Source organism: Manis pentadactyla, chromosome 1 (genome assembly GCF_030020395.1).
Source record: "Manis pentadactyla isolate mManPen7 chromosome 1, mManPen7.hap1, whole genome shotgun sequence".
NCBI classification, from domain to species: domain Eukaryota; kingdom Metazoa; phylum Chordata; class Mammalia; order Pholidota; family Manidae; genus Manis; species Manis pentadactyla.
In genome coordinates this window covers 189933192-189957886 of record NC_080019.1, presented here as the reverse complement: position 1 = coordinate 189957886, position 24695 = coordinate 189933192, and the positions used below count along the sequence as shown (strand labels likewise).

At 43.5% G+C, this 24695-nt stretch overlaps 1 long non-coding RNA gene across 1 annotated transcript in view; it reads right to left on the bottom strand.

The window, feature by feature from the left end:
- Positions 1–16473, bottom strand: part of LOC118919404 (uncharacterized) — a 39671-nt gene extending 23198 nt beyond the window's left edge. The window contains exons 1-4 of the long non-coding RNA XR_008998500.1: positions 16378–16473; positions 15881–16000; positions 13628–13731; positions 237–411 (exon numbers count right to left, since the gene is read on the bottom strand). This is a non-coding gene — a long non-coding RNA (uncharacterized LOC118919404). The remainder of the gene's footprint in view (positions 1–236; positions 412–13627; positions 13732–15880; positions 16001–16377) is intronic.
- Between the last annotated feature and the right edge of the window lie 8222 nt (positions 16474–24695).

Genomic DNA, 24695 nt, shown 5'->3' with positions numbered 1-24695 from the left:
CCCAGATCACCCCCATGACAACAGACCAAGCAAGTAGTGTATCAAATTCAAAGACCTTGAACTTTACAACAAAATAAGAGACAAGATATCCCAATGAATCTCATGGAATGAGCATGTGAGGTGAGTCATGGAACAGCTGCCCAATCTGCATGGTGGAGGACCTGTGTAGGGGCAAAGAAAGGGATTCTGACAGTCCAGAGAACAGGAAAACCACTACACGGATGATGTGTACTCACGGTAAGCATAGACGTCCAATCTGAGAATGGTAGGATCCAATTTATGCGTGAACACAAGGGGACGGTGATACAGTATTCTGGCCACGTCGGAGCAGTCGATAGGCCCTCAGAAATAGCACGCTGAGGCTTTCTTTCAAGACAAACTACACAATGAAAAGAACAGGAACAAATAGTGCTGAGAAAAGAGATAATGCAGAAAAAAAAAGTGGGGGAAAAGATAGAATGTCAGATCTCAGGAAATACAAGACAATATTTTTATCACTTTGCAAAAACAGCAGAAGAGGAGGTGTTAGAGCCATTAAGCTAGAAAACCTATCTTGCCCTAGCCCTCATTCCTATGAATAACAGAAACATTCATTTCACTTCAAAATTTAAAAAAAAGATCAATAGAAAAGGATCATGAACAATTATAACATGAAGTTATTTTAAAAAAGAGAACACAAGGAAGGGGCGGAAGATGGCGGCGTGAGTAGAGCAGCGGAAATCTCCTCCCAAAACAACATATATCTATGAAAATATAACAAAGACAACCCTTCCTAGAATAAAGACCAGAGGACACAGGACAATATCCAGACCACATCCGCACCTGAGAGAACCCAGCGCCTCGCGAAGGGGGTAAGATACAAGCCCCGGCCCCGCGGGAGCCGAGCGCCCCTCCCCCCAGCTCCCGGCGGGAGAAGAGCAGGCAGAGCGGGAGGGAGACGGAGCCCAGGGCTGCCGAACACCCAGCCCCAGCCATCCGGGCCAGAGTGCAGGGCGCTCGATACTAGGAAAGCAGGGCAGCAAGAACAGTGAGCAGGCACTGGAGGCTGGGCGACAGAGGGCATAAAAAAAGCGCGCGACCAATTTTTTTTTTTTTTGCTTTTTTGCTGTTTTGTTTTGGCGAGCGCTTTTTGGAAGTCTTAAAGGGATAGGGACCCCAATACTAGGGAAACAGGGCAGAAAGACCGGTGAGCAGAGGCCTGAGGCTGGCACTGGACAATAAAGAAAAACGAACGAACACCCCCTTTTTTTTTTTTTTTTTTTAAAAACTTTTTTTTTTTTTTTAATTAAAAAAATTTTTTTTTCTTATTTTTTTTTTTTTTTTGTGGTCGTTGTTTTGTTTTGGCGGGTGCTTTTTGGAAGTCTTAAAGGGGCAGGGCGGGTCACTTAATCCAGAGGTAGGGAATCCGGGATCTCTGGGCACCCTAACCCCTGGGCTGCAGGGAGCAGGCAGGCCCCTTACGGAGATAAATAGCCTCCCAGTAGCTCCTGCTCCAACGCGACTCCACCATTTTGGAGTAGCTGCCCGAGCCAGGCCACGCCCACAGCAACAGCGGAGATTAACTCCATAGCAGCCGGGCAGGAAGCAGAAACTCTGTCTGCACGCAGCAGCGCAGCACAAGCCACTAGAGGCCGCTGTTCTCCCAGGAGAGGAGGGCCACAAACCAACAAGAAAGGAAGTCCTTCCAGCCGTCACTCGTCCCAGTTCTGCAGACTATTCCTATCACCATGAAAAGGCAAAGCTACAGGCAGACAAAGATCACAGAGACAACACCAGAGAAGGAGACAGACCTAACCAGTCTTCCTGAAAAAGAATTCAAAATAAGAATCATAAACATGCTGACAGAGATGCAGAGAAATACGCAAGAGAAATGGGATGAAGTCCGGAAGGAGATCACAGATGCCAGAAAGGAGATCGCAGAAATGAAACAAACTCTGGAAGGGTTTATAAGCAGAATGGATAGAATGCAAGAGGCCATTGATGGAATTGAAATCAGAGAACAGGAACGCATAGAAGCTGACGTAGAGAGAGACAAAAGGATCTCCAGGAATGAAACAATGTTAAGAGAACTGTGTGACCAATCCAAAAGGAACAATATCCGTATTATAGGGGTCCCAGAAGAAGAAGAGAGAGGAAAAGAGATGGAAAGTATCTTAGAAGAAATAATTGCTGAAAACTTCCCCACACTGGGGGAGGAAGTAATCGAACAGACCACGGAAATACACAGAACCCCCAACAGAAAGGATCCAAAAAGGACAACACCAAGACACATAATAATTAAAATGGCAAAGATCAAGGACAAGGAAAGAGTGTTAAAGGCAGCTAGAGAGAAAAAGGTCACCTATAAAGGGAAACCCATCAGGCTAATGTCAGATTTCTCAACAGAAACTTTACATGCCAGAAGAGAATGGCATGATATATTTAATACAATGAAACAGAAGGGCCTTGAACCAAGGATACTGTATCCAGCACGACTATCATTCAAATATGATGGTGGGATTAAACAATTCCCAGACAAACAAAAGCTGAGGGAATTTGCTTTCCACAAACCACCACTACAGAACATCTTACAGGGACTGCTCTAGATGGGAGCACTCCTAGAAAGAGCACAGCACAAAACACCCAACATATGAAGAATCGAGGAGGAGGAACAAGAAGGGAGAGAAGAAAAGAATCTCCAGACAGTGTATATAACAGCTCAATAAGCGAGCTAAGTTAGGCAGTAAGATACTAAAGAGGCTAACCTTGAACCTTTGGTAACCACGAATTTAAAGCCTGCAATGGCAATAAGTACATATCTTTCAATAGTCACCCTAAATGTTAATGGGTTGAATGCACCAATCAAAAGACACAGAGTAACAGAATGGATAAAAAAGCAAGACCCATCTATATGCTGCTTACAAGAAACTCACCTCAAACCCAAAGACATGTACAGACTAAAAGTCAAGGGATGGAAAAACATATTTCAAGCAAACAACAGTGAGAAGAAAGCAGGGGTTGCAGTACTAATATCAGACAAAATAGACTTCAAAACAAAGAAAGTAACAAGAGATAAAGAAGGACACTACATAATGATAAAGGGCTCAGTCAAACAAGAGGATATAACCATTCTAAATATATATGCACCCAACACAGGAGCACCAGCATATGTGAAACAAATACTAACAGAACTAAAGGGGGATATAGACTGCAATGCATTCATTCTAGGAGACTTCAACACACCACTCACCCCAAAGGATAGATCCACTGGGCAGAAAATAAGTAAGGACACGGAAGCACTGAACAACACAGTAGAGCAGATGGACCTAATAGACATCTATAGAACTCTACATCCAAAAGCAGCGGGATATACATTCTTCTCAAGTGCACATGGAACATTCTCCAGAATAGACCACATACTAGGCCACAAAAAGAGCCTCAGAAAATTCCAAAAGATTGAAATCCTACCAACCAACTTTTCAGACCACAAAGGCATAAAACTAGAAATAAACTGTACAAAGAAAGCAAAGAGGCTCACAAACACATGGAGGCTTAACAACACGCTCCTAAATAATCAATGGATCAATGACCAAATCAAAATGGAGATCCAGCAATATATGGAAACAAATGACAACAACAACACTAAGCCCCAACTTCTGTGGGACGCAGCAAAAGCAGTCTTAAGAGGAAAGTATATAGCAATCCAAGCATATTTAAAAAAGGAAGAGCAATCCCAAATGAATGGTCTAATGTCACAATTATCGAAATTGGAAAAAGAAGAACAGATGAGGCCTAAGGTCAGCAGAAGGAGGGACATAATAAAGATCAGAGAAGAAATAAATAAAATTGAGAAGAATAAAACAATAGCAAAAATCAATGAAACCAAGAGCTGTTTCTTCGAGAAAATAAACAAAATAGATAAGCCTCTAGCCAGACTTATTAAGAAGAAAAGAGAGTCAACACAAATCAACAGTATCAGAAACGAGAAAGGAAAAATCACGACGGACCCCACGGAAATGCAAAGAATTATTGGAGAATACTATGAAAACCTATATGCTAACAAGCTGGGAAACCTAAGAGAAATGGACAACTTCCTAGAAAAATATAACCTTCCAAGATTGACCCAGGAAGAAACAGAAAATCTAAACAGACCAATTACCAGCAACGAAATTGAAGCGGTAATCAAAAAACTACCAAAGAACAAAACTCCCGGGCCAGATGGATTTACCTCGGAATTTTATCAGACATACAGGGAAGACATAATACCCATTCTCCTTAGAGTTTTCCAAAAAATAGAGGAGGAGAGGATACTCCCAAACTCATTCTATGAAGCTAACATCACCCTAATACCAAAACCAGGCAAAGACCCCACCAAAAAAGAAAACTACAGACCAATATCCCTGATGAACGTAGATGCAAAAATACTCAACAAAATATTAGCAAACCGAATTCAAAAATACATCAAAAGGATCATACACCATGACCAAGTGGGATTCATCCCAGGGATGCAAGGATGGTACAACATTCGAAAGTCCATCAACATCATCCACCACATCAACAAAAAGAAAGACAAAAACCACATGATCATCTCCATAGATGCTGAAAAAGCATTTGACAAAGTTCAACATCCATTCATGTTAAAAACTCTCAGCAAAATGGGAATAGAGGGCAAGTACCTCAACATAATAAAGGCCATCTATGATAAACCCACAGCCAACATTATATTGAACAGCGAGAAGCTGAAAGCATTTCCTCTGAGATCAGGAACTAGACAGGGATGCCCACTCTCTCCACTGTTATTTAACATAGTACTGGAGGTCCTAGCCACGGCAATCAGACAAAATAAAGAAATACAAGGAATCCAGATTGGTAAAGAAGAAGTTAAACTGTCACTATTTGCAGATGACATGATACTGTACATAAAAAACCCTAAAGACTCCACCCCAAAACTACTAGAACTGATATCGGAATACAGCAAAGTTGCAGGATACAAAATCAACACACAGAAATCTGTGGCTTTCCTGTATACTAACAATGAACCAACAGAAAGAGAAATCAGGAAAACAACTCCATTCACAATTGCATCAAAAAAAAAAAATACCTAGGAATAAACCTAACCAAAGAAGTGAAAGACTTATACTCTGAAAACTACAAGTCACTCTTAAGAGAAATTAAAGGGGACACTAACAGATGAAAACTCACCCCATGCTCGTGGCTAGGAAGAATTAATATCGTCAAAATGGCCATCCTGCCCAAAGCAATATACAGATTTGATGCAATCCCTATGAAACTACCAGCAACATTCTTCAATGAACTGGAACAAATAATTCAAAAATTCATATGGAAACACAAAAGACCCCGAATAGCCAAAGCAATCCTGAGAAAGAAGAATAAAGTAGGGGGGATCTCACTCCCCAACTTCAAGCTCTACTATAAAGCCATAGTAAGACAATTTGGTACTGGCACAAGAGCAGAGCCACAGACCAATGGAACAGACTAGAGAATCCAGACATTAACCCAGACATATATGGTCAATTAATATTTGATAAAGGAGCCATGGACATACAATGGCGAAATGACAGTCTCTTCAACAGGTGGTGCTGGCAAAACTGGACAGCTACATGTAGGAGAATGAAACTGGACCATTGTCTAACCCCATATACAAAAGTAAACTCAAAATGGATCAAAGACCTGAATGTAAGCCATGAAACCATTAAACTCTTGGAAGAAAACATAGGCAAAAACCTCTTAGACATAAACATGAGTGACCTCTTCTTGAACATATCTCCCCGGGCAAGGAAAACAACAGCAAAAATGAGTAAGTGGGACTATATTAAGCTGAAAAGCTTCTGTACAGCAAAAGACACCATCAATAGAACAAGAAGGATCCCTACAGTATGGGAGAATATATTTGAAAATGACACATCCGATAAAGGCTTGACGTCCAGAATATATAAGGAGCTCTCACGCCTCAACAAACAAAAAACAAATAACCCAATTAAAAAATGGGCAGAGGAACTGAACAGACAGTTCTCCAAAAAAGAAATACAGATGGCCAACAGACACATGAAAAGATGCTCCACATCGCTAATTATCAGAGAAATGCAAATTAAAACTACAATGAGGTATCACCTCACACCAGTAAGGATGGCTGCCATCCAAAAGACCAACAACAACAAATGTTGGCGAGGCTGTGGAGAAAGGGGAACCCTCCTACACTGCTGGTGGGAATGTAAGTTAGTTCAACCATTGTGGAAAGCAGTATGGAGGTACATCAAAATGCTCAAAATAGACTTACCATTTGACTCAGGAATTGCACTCCTAGGAATTTACCCTAAGAATGCAGCAATCAAGTTTGAGAAAGACAGATGCACCCCTATGTTTATTGCAGCACTATTTACAATAGCCAAGAATTGGAAGCAACCTAAATGTCCATCAATAGATGAATGGATAAAGAAGATGTGGTACATATACACAATGGAATACTACTCAGCCATAAGAAAAGGGCAAATCCAATCATTTGCAGCAACATGGATGGAGCTGGAGGGTATTATGCTCAGTGAAACAAGCCAAGCGGAGAAAGAGAAATACCAAATGATTTCACTTATCTGTGGAATATAAGAACAAAGGAAAAACTGAAGGAACAAAACAGCAGCAGAATCACAGAACTCAAGAATGGACTAACAGGTACCAAAGGGAAAGGGACTGGGGAGGATGGGTGGGTAGGGAGGGATAAGGGGGGGAGAAGTAGGGGGGTATTAAGATTAACATGCAAGGGGGGGTAGGAGAAAAGGGAGGGCTGTACAACACAGAGAAGGCAAGTAGTGATTCTACAACATTTTGCTATGCTGATGGACAGTGACTGTAAAGGGGTTTATAGGGGAGACCTGGTATAGGGGAGAGCCTAGTAAGCATAATATTCATCATGTAAGTGTAGATTAGTGATACCAAAAACAAAGAAAAAAAAAAGGGCAGTTCCTGTGTGGTAACCTCCAACGAGTTCTACACAAGGGTATAAAGGGCATATACAAGTGTAGGCAAAGGGTCTGTTTGTGTTTATACAGAGGATCAAAGCCTAATTTGGCTACCCCGAAAATGAACTAAGATACGATATGAAAAAGAACTTCCAACATCTGCACTCTCTGGAAGACTCATGCCAGAAGATGATCATCAAAAAACCCCAACAAAGATCCACGCACTGCTACAGCTGTAGATGCACTCATCCCACCCATTCCTGGACTTGCCATGGGAATGAGGAAGGAGATATCTAAGCTGGCCTGTGCATACAGTGAAACAACAAATTTGACTGGATCTATACTGTTGGAACTCAACCAAGAATTTGGAGAAGTGCAAATTGTAGCGCTCCAAAATCTTACAACTACAGACTATTTACTGTTAAAAGAACATAAGGGATGTGAACAGTCCCCAGGAATGGGTTGTTTTAATTTGTCTGATTTCTCTCAGACTGTTCAAGTTCAGTTGGACAATATCCACCATGTCATAGATAAGTTTTCACAAATGCCTAAGGTGCCTAACTGGTTTTCTTGGTTTCACTGGAGATGGCTGGTAATTACAGATATGCTTTGGTTATGTAACTATACTCCTATTATGTTAATGTGTGTGCGCAATTTAAGTAGTAGCTTAAAACCTATACATGCTGAAGTTACTCTACAAGAAGATATGCCAAAGAAATAATCAATCTTCCCATGTTTTCTTCCGCCTGCTACTTCTACAGCTTTTCTTCTTCCTTCCTAATTACAACCTTTAAATAGAATTCGTGCCTCGTATCAAATTTATCAAGTATCATAATTCTTCCAAGTGGTAAAGATACCTCAAGACAAATGCTGGGCATAGAAGCCACAGGGCATAAATATGCAAAGAAGTAAAAAGCTAACCTTTTCAAACAATAAGGCTTCTCTCTCACTTACCAACTTCACATTTCCCTGTATGGCCCCGGAAGATGACTGGTTAGCCAGAGACGGGTACGATTCCTCAAGGGAGGAACAACCTAAGACAGGCACAGTCGCAGGGGGGCCATCAGGTGAGAAATTGGGGATCAACAGAGGTGAGGCTTAGAACCTCACCCCCCCTGTTCTGAGAGAAATCTTCTGCATACGTGGATGTTTTATTGCCCTGGTCTAGCTTGGATTAACACATAGTCTACAGGCACACACCTGATCATCTACATGTGCTCTCTTACAACACTAAACTATGTTTTCTACCTTTATCTTGTATCTACCTACCACTTCAGCATTTTATTAAAAATAATAATAATAAAGAGAGAAATGTAGTATCCACACATAAATCAAGTATAAAAACCAAATGAGTATTCATATTTGAACTGACTGTTTAGAGTTCATAATGCATGAGCAAAACTGAAAGTTTCTGTGATGACTGCCCTTGTACTGTTCACTATGTAACTTATTCATTATGTAAGAATTTGTTCTCCATGTAAGAACTTGTTTGTTATGCCTCAGAAGATTGGAGACTGACGAAAATTAGGCTTGGGGTGGATTAATGATTGTGCATTGAGCATTGACTCCCCTATACAGAATTTTATTGTCGTTAACAATCATTTGATCAATAAATATGAGAGATGCCCTCACAAAAAAAAAAAAAAAAAAAAAAAAAAAAAGGACAGACTTCCAATGGTAAAATAAATAAGTAACCGGGATGTAATGTATAGCATAAGGAATATAGTCAAGATAATGTAACAGCTTGGTAGGGTGATAGCTGGAACCTCGAATTATGTATATAAATGTTCTACCACTGTGTTGTACACTTGAAACTAATGTAATGTAATACTGTGCGTCAACTACCCTTCAATAAAAAAATAATTATTAAAAAAGAAAAAAAAAAAAAGAGAACACAAGACTGTCCCTACAGACAACAAAAGCATAATAGAATGATGCGCTTTACAATGCAGATGAAAATGTAATCTAATGTTTTAAATGAGGTGACAGGAATTAAGAAAATGATAGATGTTATAAAACTGTAACTTAAATCATAATTAGGAACATTCAGAAATACAAGATTTGGAAGGACAGATGACAGAACTCAGAACAGAACTAGAAGTACAAGGGAAATTTTTCAAAAATAGAAACTAAACTAGAAGGGGCATCAAAACCAATAACAAAAACAAATCATGGCTTAAAATGAATCAAATATAAAAGTGAATTTTAAAAAATCAAAAAGAAATGAAGAGGATCCACTTCTGGTTAGGATAAAAAAGATCACAAAAGACCACCACTACAGCACAGCAATGAGAAAGGGCTGGATAAACTTCTAGATTGTATTTTACTTTAAACCCATTGAAGACCTGTAGATTCGAAGTCCAAATAAACTAAAATTCAGAGAGAGATAAGCCAATGGTAGGTGAACACAAACCAGTGGCCCCTTCCATTCCTGGGGCAAGTTGTTAAGTGTGGGAGCCTGATCAGCAGAAAAGCAAGCCTGCTACTGGCTGAGAAAATTGTTGGGGATAAGGAGAAACTGAGCGCCAACTGCTGGTGTGTGGACCTGAGCCTCCAGATCCCAAATGCAGGTTTGGACATCCCTGTTTTCCAACAATGTCCCACAGAAATTTACTGAGTAAATGGTGACCAGGAAGTCAGGAGATGACACAGGAAATCAGAGAAGTTTTGTGCTGTCGTGGCACTTACATCTCCCAGCCTGTTGGATGGACGGTGGTCCCCTTCTCAAGACATTTGAAGCCAGAGATGAACTAACTACAGTAGCAATTCCAGTCCTAGTTCAGCTCAACTAATGATTAGATTGAAGAGGTCAGATTCTAGTCCAAGATACCTGACTCACAAATGGGCAAATTCCACTTCCTGGAAAAGTTATTATTTATTTGAACTTCCACTGCTCTGTTATATACAAATTGCAGCATTTAATTAAAAAAAAAAAACTATAAGTCATGTGAATAAGTCAGAAAGTATGTCCCATAATTAAGAGAAAAAATAGTCAATAGACTCAGGTCCACAGGTGACCCAGAATTAGCATGAGTAAATAAAGACTAGATTTATTAATGCACAAGTGTTGACATTTTTAAGGGAAAATATGGGATGGAGGGAAGGGAGAAAATATGAAGAATTTCAGTAGAGAAGTGAAATCCCCCCGCCAAAAAACCAAATGGAAATTGTAGAACTAAAAATTACAGTACCAAAGTAAAGATATCAATGAGTGAGCTTAACAGCAGAGTGAACAAAGGAGAGTGAACAAAGGAATGGGCTCGTGAACTTAAAAATATGTCCATAGAAATTCTCTAAACTGAAACAGAAAGAGGAAAAAATATGAAAAAATCAGAGGGTGAGGGAAACATGAGATCATATCCAACAGTCTAACATACATGTAACTGGAGTCTCAGAAAAGGAGAGAATGAGTGAAAACAACTGTTTGGAAAAATATTAGCCAAAATTTATTTCCAAAACTTGTGAATGACATCAACACATAGATCCAAGAATTAGACCACCGTCTCTGTCTGCTTCAACTTTCCCTGAGTCACACTTCTTCTCACAACAGGTGGAATGAGAGTGGCTGCAGCAACTTTGGGGTTCTGACCAAGGGGGGATTGAAGTTAGCTTTAGTTTGGGTTTAATAGGATAAATGTATGTGATTCACAATCACTTCCATGTATTTAGATTATTGCTAGCTAGTCTGGTGCAGAAATTATTTCCAGGAATAGCCTTTCTGCCCACTATAACAATTCACCTGGCTTGGTGAAACAAATATCACAATATATTTGCCTTGCACATTGCATTTTCTTAACCTCATAGGAGAAAGACTGCCAAGACCTGAAGCTGCTAACCTCCATGATATTTTATAAGTGTTACATGTTTTCTCTTCAGATTCAGGGATGGAGTGTTTTAAGCGCACATATTAACTGGATTTTTCTTTGAAGAATTTAATTATAGATAGATGCCACTGTAAATCTGTTCAAGCCTTGCAACTTGAATATAGCAATATTATAAGTACTTTAATACATGTTTTTAAAAATCAAGGAAGAAACCCAAACACAATAGGAATGCAAAAAAGGACTTCAAGACATTGATAAAGCTTGAATATGCCAGTTTAACTGCAATTTGTAAAGATGTTTGGCAACATTTTAATAAAACAAGTGAGAAATTATTGACCTTAGAGGAAAGACTGAATTACCAATTTATTCTTTTTAAATGTATTTTTAAATTGTTGTCATATGTGGAGGAAATCAAAGAATATGCAGCCAAAAATACAGAGAGGGGAGAAGAGGTGATTCAGGCAGTTAATTAGTAAAATATTGTTTCTTTGTGGACTTTTTAATGTGTTTGTTACCAAATTTATAATTGATGGTGATTTTTTTTCTCCCTTAAATATTCACTGTCACACCCAACTCCATATTCACAATTTGATATTTTTTGTTATTAGAGTGGCTCTCCCAAGTAATACAAGCTTCAGGCTTTAGAAACCTAGACCCACCTACGCAGAGTACTGGCCCCTCTCGTGAGCATCTGGGATGTTTCTAGAGACGGGGGAGGAGGGTGTGAAGACACACACTCCAGGTGGTTTATAAAAAATCACCGAGGCCTCTTACTTTTTGTTCACTGGTTTTGTTTTTATGACTTGTCTTTTTCCCCTAAAAGAGAGGTTTAAAGGGGGAGAATTTTCAATTTTCTCAAGTTTGTTGATCTGGTTTCACTGTTTGGTAATAAAGCCAGAGGACAGGACTTTGGGCAAAACCATGTCCAGGGATCAGAAACATTTTCAAACGCAAATGCGGGACCATGGGATGAAAACTACGAGGAGTGGCATCAAACAACAGAGGAGATCAGAGGGGATCATGGAGACTGCTGGGGATGCCCACCCCCTCACAGAACCACAGGGAGGCCCACCTACCGTGAGGTTACTCCTGGAATCATTTATCTTCAATAGTTTTTATGATGGAAACAGCAAAATCATCTGTTTTGACAGCTGGGCCCACACATCAGATGACCTCCTGAAGAGTTAAGGAGATCCTGGTTTAATCCAACTAGACAATTAATACAGACAAAAGCCACTTCAACAGCGCTCTGCTTTCATGGAAAACCTGCCAACAAAAATATAGGAGTGCTTCCTCTGCGCCAGACACTCTGCTAGTGGTTTTGCTGGTGTGTGATCAGATTTAACCCTTGCGCAAAGTTCAGAGGGAGGTATTATGGCTGACCCCAGCCTACACATGAGGGAACAGGCCCGGAGAGACGCTGAAGTTTGAGACTGGCACTGCATCCCCTACCCGGAGTCCATCTGCCACCAGGTCCCACACTTCCCTCCTTTCTCCCCAGGCGAGGTGCAGGGTGAACGCTCATGTGCCTTCTGCAAAGATCGTCCACATTTTTCCAGGCTGAGTAACAGCGTTCCTTGGGAGCTGACATAAGCTGCTCCATGACCCAAACAAGAAGGAGGTGGCTTGGGAAGTGGAAAGGTAATGTCCCCAGAGAGAGAAGACAAGACTGGCAGGCTTCTGGAAACCTGCCAGCTTGGACTTGATTTTCATTCCTTCAATTTTTCTTTTCCAAAGGGCAAAACCAGCAGGTACATATTAAATGCGTTATAGACACTGACTTACTGAACCCTCACCACTTTATCATCCCACTTCAGATGGGGAAACTGAGGCACAGAGAGTTTAAGTAACTTTAGAAAGTTACTTTAGAAATGCAAATTCTCAGGCCCCACCAGTGATGACTGCACCAGAAACTGGGGGGCCTCGAGATGGGGCGCAGCACTCTGTGTAGAGTAAGACCTCCAGGTAAGCCCAAAGCTTGCTGACGTTTGAGAACCACTGTTATAAATGATCTCTAGTTCTCTCCAGAGCTGAGCCAGGAGGGAAGGCGGCAAAGGGACAGAGAAGCAGGAGCTAAAATACAGAGCAAAGGGAGAAACAGAGGCCATGGGAACACATCTCATTACAGGCAAGCTGACGTCTGCCACGATGGAGCCATTCTGCTCCAAGGAAAGCGGCGAAGAGGCTCCCGTGGGGTCTGAGCAGCCGACCAGAGGCGGAGGCGACCGAGACCGCGGGGATGATGCGGCTGGTGATGCCTGGCCGAGCTCACCCCTCCCCTGCCCTGCACCCCACCCACCCCGGGGGGAGGCTGCTGGTCATGTCAGTGGAAGTGACCACGCCCCTGAGTGGGAAGCACCCTGGGGACCATTTCACCCACCAAGCCCACCGCTAAAGCAGAACAGCGGCTCCACCACCTACTAGAAGCGACCCATGGAAAGACTGAGCAAAAAGCACATGGCCCCCAAGAGAAATAAGCCAGGCTGACCAGACCAGGGGTGACAGTGCCCAGTTGCGAGTCCAACCCTTGGGGCATCCTGGGGAGTGGCAGGACCTGGAAGTGTGGGGAATTGATGCTGTATGAAGGGAACTTTGACCATGGAAGACAGAACAGGAGGACCCAGTGGGTAAATTCTCCTGAAGACAGTCCACAGGGCCAGCCACCCAGCTGGCCTTCAGAGGATGCGAGGGCAGGTGAGTGACAAACCATCTTGTCCACTTTCCTGACTCCCCTGCTCAATCCCTTTATCCCTCCTTCAGGCTTCTTCGGGATTTACACACACACCTCAAAAACTGTTAGTTTATATTATCTGTTCTTCAGTTTTAGAAAGGTGCGTCAGGAACACTGACCTGGACGTCTAGGTGTAAAGTGTAGTCAGATCTCCAATCAGTCAGCCGTGGAAAGCATGATGGTTGTGAAATCAGAACAGCCGATTCCTGTCCTCGTGCCTAAGCTGGAAATGGAAAATAAAATGTCTGCATGTGAAAAAGCCTGAGGTATGAAGGTCAGCACTCTGGCAAGGGAAGAGCGAGCACAGAGAGGCGCTGACCAGAGGAGACCCGAGAGCGTGTGGGTGAGCAGCATTGATGAGCAAAGCAAAATAAAAATAAGTTTCAAGCAAATGTTAACGTCTCGCTGCAAATGACAGAAAATTGTCAAAATGAACTTTTTCAGGACTCTGGAAATTAACCAAAGGCTTACAATAATTGGAGATTTGTTTAAGAAAAATGACTGAATCTCCATAAGAAATGTGAGGTTTGCAGCATTTTAACCTGCCATAGACCCATTTTCCTGTACCCAGCTGGGGCAGCAGGGGTGTGGAGCTCCTCAGAAAGCCTCATACCCAGACTTTGTCATTATCCGTCCTGTCTGCAAGCTCCTTAGAATTCCCAGTGGCCACACATGGCAAAGAACTGGGGATTCACATGCCTAGTTCAGGGAAGTTAGTAAACAAACACACAGCAGCTGTTACCAGCAAAGCCTGGGAGAGATGATCTCCCGAGTTACACAGACATTATTTAATACATCTGGCTTTGAACCAAAAAGTTATTAGACATGTAAAGACACAGAAAAGAGCAGTCAGAAACTGCCCCCAAGGAAGCCCAGATGTTGAACTTACTAAGTAAAAATGTTAAATCAGCTATTAAAATAGAATCAGAGAACTAAAGGAGACCTTATCTGAAGAACAAAAGGGAAGTGTGAGAATGACGTCACACCAAATAGGTAATGTCAATAAAGATAGGAGTTGTTTTTTAAAAAATAAATAAATTCTGGAGCAGAAAAGCACAAGAGCAGCAATGAAAAATGGAGGAGGCGGCTCAACAGTAGATTTGAACACAACTCCACCTCCAGGAGTTTATCTCAACCTTATCACCTGCCAAAGGCCCCACCTCCAAATACCACATTGGGGATTAGGGCTTCGGTATATGAATTTGAGGGAGCTGGGGGGATACAAATATTCAGTTCACAACAGAAAGAAAAGAGAACTTTCCTAAAAATGAACAGAGCCCCAGAGACCTGGGGGACACCATCACAATATACACATAGTAGGAGTCCCTGGAGGTGGCTTCTGCCACAGGACATCTGCACTCACTGCTCCTCTGCCTGAGTTGTTCTTCCCTTATATGTCAGCATAGCTCACTCACTTTCCTCTTCCAGGTCTCAGCTCAAATGTCACCTCAACACTGAGGCCTTTCCTGCCCTCCCCACAGGAGACAACCGCTCCATCCCCCTCCGCACCCCCAACAGGCACTTCCCTTCCTGCTACCCTGCTTTGTTTTCCATCTGATGTTCTGTGTCTACTTGTTCATTAGCTGTGGTCTTCTCCCACCACCAGACGTCAACTCCAGGAAGGCCGAGAGATCGCTGTCCCTTCACTGTCACACCACCAGCTCCTGGCAGAGTCCTGGCACTCCAAAAGATGCTCAACAGATGATTTCTGAATGAATGAAGTCTGTCAGCTATAAAAAATGTCTATATGCTTTGATGAAGTAAACTCACTCCTGGGAGTTGTAGCAATTTGAAAGAAAAGTTGTACGGATGGAAATGTTCATAGTCACAGAGCTGTGTTTGCCAAACTTCATTTTAACAAGAGCACAGGGAAGGCGAATAATGAAAAGTCAGCATATGGAGTCAGGTTTTCAGGAAAGGTTCCTCGGAAGAGAGAACTTTGAACAGAATCTTGAAGGAAGTGGCAGATTTGGTGAAGCAGAAGAGAGTCTTTGGTCAAAGACCCCCAGGGGCAGGGGGTTGAGGGTCCGGCAAATGAAACCCAGAGGACACCAGTTGGCCAGCTGTGGCAGGGGCCCCGGGGCGAGCAGGGTTTCAGGAGCAGAAGGAGGTTGGTGGTAGAGGAACTGGGAGGTCATAGAACACACACGTTTATTCAGAATAAACATGACATAAAAATTCAGAATAAACAGAATAAACATCTTCTCTCAATAAATGTCAGAGAATCCCAATATACTGTAAATGTAAAGTTTGCATCTTACAAAAACTGCTTTAAAAATCCCTAGAGATGTGTAAAAGATCAGAGATTTACTATTCCGGATCAGGAAAGTCATTCTGCAGTTCCCGGCAGGTCCTGTCAAACACACACCCACCTGAGTTTCTAACACAGAAGCAGCGCGGACAAGCGAGGGCAGGACTTCATCTGGTGAACACCTCCAGGCTTATTAGGGATCCCATATCAGATCATTTAGGGTGTCAGCATGTTTGCAACTCTGTCAGAAAAGATGTTAAGAGCAATTTCAACAGAAAGAATGAAGTCACTTCTCTAGGTGAGAGAAGCCCTTAGGAAAACTCTTCAGACAAAAATATCTGAGAACACAACAGTAACATCAAAATTCCCAGGACATGAGCTAAATGGATGGAAGGACATTTAAGGGGCTCTGTCTTAACTGATGAGCAAATTATTTAGGCACACGTAAATCTGAGCAGTCGTGTGAATTTATAAGCTCATTCATTCACTTGGCAAGTCTGTATAGGAACCTGTTGAATCAGGCAGCATTGGTCTCAGAACCAAACCCCCACAAGAGCGTAGTTTCTGTGTTCAGCATGTCTGGAGACATAAAAGTTGTACAGATCCTAACTCCCTTACCTGAAATTCTTGGAGTGCTTTGTAATTCAGAATGTTCTGGATTCCAAAAGACAATAAGGCACACAGACATTATAGCAGCCCCATGAAGTCCACAGCAGGACCCTGTAATCAAACACATTAGCATTTGTGTAGCAAAACATAAATATTCACAGTAAGTGAGGAAAATAAAGACTGTATGTAGCCTCAGTCAAGGATGTGCTATCAAACCACTTTGCTACAAAGTTATGGGACTTCTTTAAATGTCTTTAAAACCCAGAGCTTTCTGGATTTTAGGATTGCTGACAGAGATGGCAGACTGTGGAAATTAGCTCTGTTTCCAGAAAGGCTTGAAAGTTTTGGAAAGAAAGGACACATGTAAAGAAGCAGACAGAGTTGGGATCACAGGGCTTCAGGTGCTCAGACCCGCAGACCCAAACTACATATAATGTTCGCATGCAACACGTATGTGGCTGACCAAGGAAAAGAAGCTTCTGTGATTCATGATCACCTAGCCTTCTCAGAAGGACGAGCAGGAGGACCGTTGGTTTGCTGAGAGAACAGGGTGGAGTGGTTGCTTTAGAGACGTGCCCTGCAGAGATGAGGATTTGCGCGGGAGAGTCAGGCAGGTTGTTGCCCAGAAAGTTACTGGAGCAGGACCGGAGCCAGTTTCTGCACAGTTTTGTTTAGTGTTTGTGATTTCAAGCCTTTCCTGTCTCCCCACAAAGCCATCAGCAAACTCTCCGCATCTCATTATTTTGTTACAGAGTTGGATTTAACTCCACAACTCGGCGAGCTGCTGAGATCTGCTTCAAGATGATTCAAGATGAGTGTGAGCCAAGAACAGTCACCGCTGGGATCAGGCTCCCAGGACACACTTGCCCAGTACCTGCACCCCATATCAGTTGCTGCCATCCACAGTTCAGTTTCCAGCCTGTAGATTCACATTATTATCAAGAGCAGCGCTTCTCCAAATTTTTGGGTACGTGAACCACCCAGGGATCTTGTTACAATTCAGGCTCTGATTCAACAGGTCTGCGGAGTGGCCTGGGATTCTGCAATTCCAGTAAGCTGCCAGGAATGCCCAAGGAGCACACTTGGAGTACCAAGGATCTAGGGTGTAATTCTCAAAGTAGGGAGTGGCAGATTTCAAATCATCCCTGGGGGGTTTTTCACACTTACCCGCATGATCTACACTGATCCACACAGTTCAAAGGCCTCTCCATTCATGCACTTTACACCTCAAAGCTTCTGCTGGCCTGCAGACTGACTGGACTAAGACAAAAGATTATCAAAAACTAGAGAGTTCTTTTTAATATTCAACAAAGAAAACCATCCAACATCTTCTGCTCCTTCTCAGCAAACCCAAAAGTGTAGCCACAAGACTTGGGGATGCTCTCTGTCCCTGAGTCCCTCTTTAGTGCAAGCCTTGCATCCTTTCCCAGTCTCTGGCCCTTCATTCAAACCCACAGCCTCCACCTTCCACTCACCACATCAAAGGTGCTCAAGAGCAAACCCCTTGCAGGAGACACCAACCTGGTCTCTGTGCTAAGGACTCCCTGAGAGCCCAAGTAGACCCCTCTGAAACCAGATGCTGGTGGTTGTGGGCGATCCCCAGCCTAACTGGCCATGCACATCTAATTAGACCCTTCTGGGTTGGTTTTGCAGCACCCATATTTACATGTAGTTAAGGATTTCCTGCCCCCCAACACTCACACAGACACATGCACATGTGCATACATTCGCCACACAAACAAAATCACCAAACGTAACAAAGCAAGTCTAAGACAAATTCTGCTCCCCACACAGCCAATGATCAGCAGGCGGGTGCAAATAGCCTCAGGTGACCTTGTGCGTAATGCCGTGAAATCCCAGCAATCTAGCCTTTGGTGATCAGAAGACACTGCAGGAAAGTCTCACCCGAGGCTGCACCAGGGTGGGCTTCAGCCAAGCATCTGTGGGTGGGGGCAAGACCACGGCCCAACAGGGGGCCCGAGACTGTTGTGGAGGCAGCCCTGCTGAGACCTAATGAAAGCAAAGTGGTATTCTGGGACCCCCTTCCGAGAGGCCAGCCCCCGTGGCAGCCTGAAGCAAGGGTTGAAGACTTGGGTTTATGACCTGACTCAGCCTCTTTCATGGCCTTTCCCAGGCAGTGAGATTCTGAGCAGAGGGCTCAGTTGCCTTGACTGTAAAATGAGCACCGGGTGCCTACCTTCCAAGCCACCATGAGGGCAAATGAGATAAAGCACTCACTGTGAAAGGGCACAGAAGGGCAAATGTTAGCCACTCCGCTCCCCGCTGGGTGTTATTCCTCGCCTCAGGGCAGTGTCCTAACCTCAGCTCATGGGCTCTGGGGATGGGTAACCCATTGCTGTGGGGCGTGCTGTGTGCTGTACTGACAGTGAGCAACATCCACGGCCACCACCCTCTAGAAGCCAGGAGCAACCGCATCCCAGTTATGACAACCAAAACTGTCCCAGACATTGCCAAACGGCTCCCCGTGGGGGGAAGGCAGGAGGCAGGGAACGGGTCCCCATCCCCACCCCTGCAGAACCACTGCCTCAGGGGACAGGAGCCTCAGAGCCAAATGCCAGTTGCCTGCTGCACCCTCACTCCCCACTCCTAGGTAAAGGATGGGGCATGAGTGGGGGAGAGCAGCGGGGAAGAAAGAAAACCCACCAACCCTGGAAAGCAGTACACGTGAGAGTGCGTTTGGATTTGCTGACTGCGCAGGTCCTCATATTGTACCTCTCTCCTTCGACTTTAAATCTCTGTATATAGGATGATAGATACGGTGTCAAGCTTAAGTCAATACAAATTTCTTTTACTGATCTGTTATATTAAAGAGAAGATAAAGTGTCTGTGAAAGGAACATATTGTATGTCTCTCAGCTGTTCATGACAGTGAGAAAGCACAGTGGCCTGCCAGGTGCTGAGGTGTGAAGCAGGGTAGGCAGGTCCAGCGGGGGCACTAAGGCTCAGCCCGGGAGGAACCTGGGGCTCGGCTCTCCTGGCGCGGCTGGTGTTCCAATGGGAAATCAAATCACTGCTTCTGTGAATACCGTTCACTTTCCAAAATGGGAGTTCAGGCCAACCAGGCAATAGGCGAAAATGTGAAGGCAAGATAGAAAAAGAGGGAAAGCATGAGGCCATAGAGGAGCACCAGGAAACAATATTAGAGTTTGTCATTTGGTCCAAGATTTTATAAATGCTCATTAGCTCTTCTTTCACCTGTCTCAGGAGATGAACTCTGTTTTCTAGTGGTTGTGAAGAAACTAAAGTGGAAATATGAGGCTATCTGAACAAAGCTGGAGTGGCCTTGCAGTTGAGCAGCAGCAGAGCATGGAGGGAGCCAGAGGCTCCCCACCTTGAACATGGTCACATCACAGGCTTCCTTCCACCTTCCATGTCCTAAATCATGCAACAGAAGAAGTGGCAGAGAGAAGCAGTTCTCTAACTTTACGGTACTTCTGCAGTTGATAGCTTGTTACATTTCCAAACTCTGTATCCAAAGAGTCTAATTCTAAGTCCTACTGGAGCCCAGAGACCCACCTCCTGATGCAGGTGGAGTCTGAACCACATCTAGAGAAGGACGGAGTTGCTGCTCAGTTTCCTTTCAGGGCCACTCAATTGTACTTCACTCTGGGAAGAAAATCAACACTATTCAAATGTTTTGGAAGCTATTCAAATGCATCAATAAAATTGTATTCTGACAAATACAGGTAGCCAGAATATAGCTACAGTGACTTAAAACCTACCTCTGAAGGTTGAGGCAAAGATAAATAAAATTGTAAAATATAAAATAAAATAAATCACCCCCAGAAGCATTGAAGAATAATATAAACTCCTCTATAGGAATTTTTTAAGATGAAATACAGTGCTTTACATTACAAAAACTCTAAAATTCTCCATGTGTGTGCATGTGTCTGTCTTCCTCTGTCTCTCTCTCCCTTCCTCCATGGAGCTCCTTCCTGGCCATGTAGCCCTCTCCTTTTCTGCTTCTGCCCCCACAACAAGGCCCCTAGACCCCTAGACCCTGGGTCAGGGACCCTCCCCATCAGCAGCAGCCTACCAGGAAATGTATCGGTCTCCTGATTTTCTTTTACATTGGGGGATTGGAGTTTATGGAATATAGTATCCACTGTGTTGTCCTATGATTGCAATCAGAAATTCCAGAGTTAAACTCATTCTGAATGAGAGAAAAAAAAAAAAGCCAGTGAAAACAGGATCCTGTAGTGGCTGGGAACCCTGTTGATTTTGAAGAAAAAATTGGTATGTTAACCTTAAAAACAAAATTGTCAATTATTTTACCAGCAAAAACAGGTTTGCTCAGGAATAGCAGAGAATTAAAATTCGGGACAAGGAAGCTACAGCAAAACCACAGGCAAGTCTGGAGAACAAAGGAGAGGAACACACTTCTAGAGGAAAGGGGGGCTATTCTAAGCAAAAAGTTCATTGGAGGAAACTGGGAATTCTATGTATTGTGGTCTCTCGTTGGCTGAGTTGTGACACTTTCTAACTGGCAGGGCTGTTGCCAGGGGAGGAAGAAACCTTTTTTCTACCTGCTGGGTAGTAAAAACTAGCCCAAACAGTATGGCTTGCAAGGTGTCTGACTCTTCCGGTGGCGTCTGCAATTGACAAGGTGGGTGGGCATAAGAGCTCCTTCTGCTGGCCTCGTGACACTATGTCAGTGAGGTTTCCCTTTATTATTTTTCATAATTATAAAGTGGAGGGGACCGCAAAGAACTTCAACCATCAATGTCTAATCAATGCTACTCCTTAAACAAGCAGTTGAGAATGAAGCAGAGCTAAGGCACTTTTCCTGTGGGGACACAGCCCAGTGGCTGGTGGGCTTGATCAGGAGACTGAGTCCACAACCCTGCTCATGTGGTCAGTAATCAGTGCCCAAGCGATCCACTACCATGCACTGGGTAGGAATCCAGGGACTGTGAAGAGCACAGAAATGCACAAAATCTGGGTTCCAGAATCAAGACGCATGCTCAGACAACCAAATGCAGCCCATGAACAGGCAGTAACAGGGATAAGGAGTATATACATTTATAGATGATACCACTGTGGGATTTGAGCTGAATGGCATGAGGTTGACATGAGAAAAAACATGCGTCCCCTGCAGGCGAGAGCACAGAATTAACACATGGAGAAGCCTTGAGCACCAGCAGCTGCCAGTTACTAAGCGTGTCTCTCAGCTCACAGGGCACCTTCTCTCCTGGGGCTGGAAACCCCATTCCTGTTTGGCCAGCTGCTGTCTGCCTCCTGCTGACTAAGCAGGTGCTGGGGGAAGAGGGGACAGGTGGCTTCCTGTCTGCTTCCTGTTCCTACACGTCACCCCAGATGCACTTCTTCACCCTGGCAAACGCTGCTCTCGCTTCCTTTTGGATCCAGTTCAGAAGTTTTCTACCGGCAGAACCAACTTCATTACATACCTGAGAGGCACCAGCACCTCCTCCTTAGAGGCCTGAGTTTCAGGTGTTCCCTCCCAATCTTCTAAGATTTAATAACTCCAGTTTTTTCCCTTTGTTCCTCCAACTTAAGGGAGGGAGCTGCTTCCTGCGGTTGTTTCCTCTATGATACAAAGTTTTTACCTTTCAATTACTTTAGTTAATAACTTTAGACCCAGTTGACAAATCTTTATATATCAAATTCTATTAAAATAGCTGGTTTGATTTCTGTTTCCTGATTGGACCCTGACTAACAAAATCAGGAAAGGAAATTAAATCTCTGTGTAATGAGGAGAAACCTTATTCACAAATTTATGTAAGAATATCCTTTCCATTCTTTACAACAAATTAAATCCTACCCCATGTGGTCATCCCATCAGGCTAGACATTATCAGGGTTCTGGTCCCCAGCCCAGAGGCAGGTGAGAACCTAGCAGGGGGCTTACATAACATTCATCTGGGAACACACTCTGTGGACTGAAAAGCTTAGTCAACTTCAAGATACCTGCTACCAACCCACTGGCCCCATGAAAGCCTATGCTTTAAGATAAAAAATAATGTGGTCAAAGAGTAAAGGCTATTCTCAGTCCACCAAAACAAAGCTTAAAAATGAGGACTGAAAGAAATCTAGCCACACCACAAGCATTCTGCCTGCCAAAATAACAATCTGCACTATTTAAAATAAGACGACAAAATCCAGACATCTGATAATGCAATGTTCACTCTCACAAATCACATCAAATTAAAACCATGACGAGGTACTACCACATACCTATTAGAATGACAAAAGCTAAAAACCTGGCAATACCAAGTGTGGGTGACATTGTAGGAAGACTGTAACTCTCATAGATGGCTGGTAAAAATACAAAATGATATGACCACTTGGAAAACTTTGACAGTTTTGTATAACTTGCATGTATACTTCCTATGTGACCCAGTGGTCACTGACCCAAACAAAATGAAAATGTGCTTACAAAAAGATTGATCCCCATAAGTTCATAGAATCTTTATTCATAAAAGCCAAAAACTGGAAACTCAAATGTCCATCAGTAGGTGAAATAAACAGTAAACACGAGGTGGATAAACAAATTGAAAAACGACCTGATACATGGAAGAAATTCACAAACATGCTGAGTGGAAGAAGCAGACACAAAAGAGTGCAGAGTATATGATCCCATTTATGTGAAATCAATCTGTAGTTATAAAAATCAGATTGACTGGCTGGGCAGAGGAGGTGGGGAGAAGTGTCCAGGAAGGGGAACAAGTGAATCTGGGGGTTGGAGGGGTGCAGCAATATTTCATATGTCAGTGGGGTAGTGGTTACTACAAGGGGAGCAGTAAGTTTTTTTTCTTTTAACTCATCAAACAGTACATTAAAAAGGGTACATTTTTATATATAAACTATAGCTCAATAAAGCTAGTTTAAACTATATATTTAATAAACTTTTAAAAAGAGTACTGGGGGGTAAAATGTGTCCTTTAGGTGAGTAGATAATCAAACAGGCAAGGGACTGCAGCCAGAGGTCTTAAGTAATCTCCTGAGCAAGCTGGAAGCTCAGGTTTTCTATTGGGTTTAGTCTCTCAAACCAAGCCCAGGATCAGAGAGTGGAGTAAAACGAAACAAAATTTAGCATTTGGGGATGAAGGTGGTCCCAGCAGAGAATCTTTTCCATTGTGGAGAGAGGTAAACCCTCAGAAGCACCGAGATGAAAGCATAGCAAAACCTGCCATACCCAGCCGGGCCCTAAGGGCACTGTAACACTGTGTATGAACAGGGAAACCAGTTTGCTGGCTACTGCATTGTGGCAACTGGAAATGGAAATTGCTAGAGTTTAGCAAACCAACAGACGAAGGAGCTTCAGAGATAACCTGGTCTTTATTTAAAGCCTGAGCTCCTGCAAGAAAGTGGCAGTGGGGAGAGATCAGCCAGAGAGACCCACTCAGAAGGACCCGCCAAATTTGGCAGGGAAGTGAAGTCTTCAGCCAGGGAAATCCTGAGCTCAAGGTACCCACAGGACAAGCAGGTGATGCCAAGCAGTGGTTGGGAATGTTAAGCACAGAGCACAGGAAGGAGGCTGGAACACCACACGAGTTTCAAAGTCCACTGGAATAAGCACTGTTCTTCCGTGCTGAGTGCCTTTGCACATGCTGTTCTCTTTGCCTGAAAAACTTTCCCTCTTTTCCACATCTATCAAGTCTACTTTGCCTAAGAGACCAGTTCAGATGGAACCGTAAAAAAGTGGTCCTGTCCAAAGTAAATAGCTTTGCCCTCCTAGCATCTTACGTGCTAAAATTGGGGGTGAGTAGAAAAGCTGGACTGGGAAAGAGCCTGAATTCTGGGGTGTGATCTGGGTTCAAATCACAACTCTGCCACATACCAGCTGTGTGATCCTAGGTAATTTACAACCTATTGAGTCTCAGAGTTCTAGGTGAAAGGGAGATAACCTCCAACTTATAAAGGCCTAACTGGGACCACCAGGCAGTGGAAGCTGCAGCCTGCACTCTATCTGTTGAAAGGCCTGTTCCATCTACCCTTCAAGACTGTGAACTCCACTGAGTAGGTTCCCCGTTTTTTGTAGGTCTCCATGAGTGGGCGCTCACGTCGTGCTTGGTACGGCAAAGGGGTGCAGCAGGATGTGGGGAAGACGGATCCACCGGTCTTTCAAGTAGGGCTGTGGAAATCCTGACTCAGAAGTCACACCTGTGAGTTGCCAGACACAGGAATGAGGCTAGCAGCAGCCTGCCTCCTTCAGCTAGGAAGGAGAGAAATGTCTGTGAGTCACTGCGGAGGTTTCACTGCAGATCCACCTCGGGGAGCCCGGGGGCGGGGGCGGTTGTCCAGAGGTCCGATCTGCGTTCCCCGGGGAAACAGGAGTGAAAAGCTG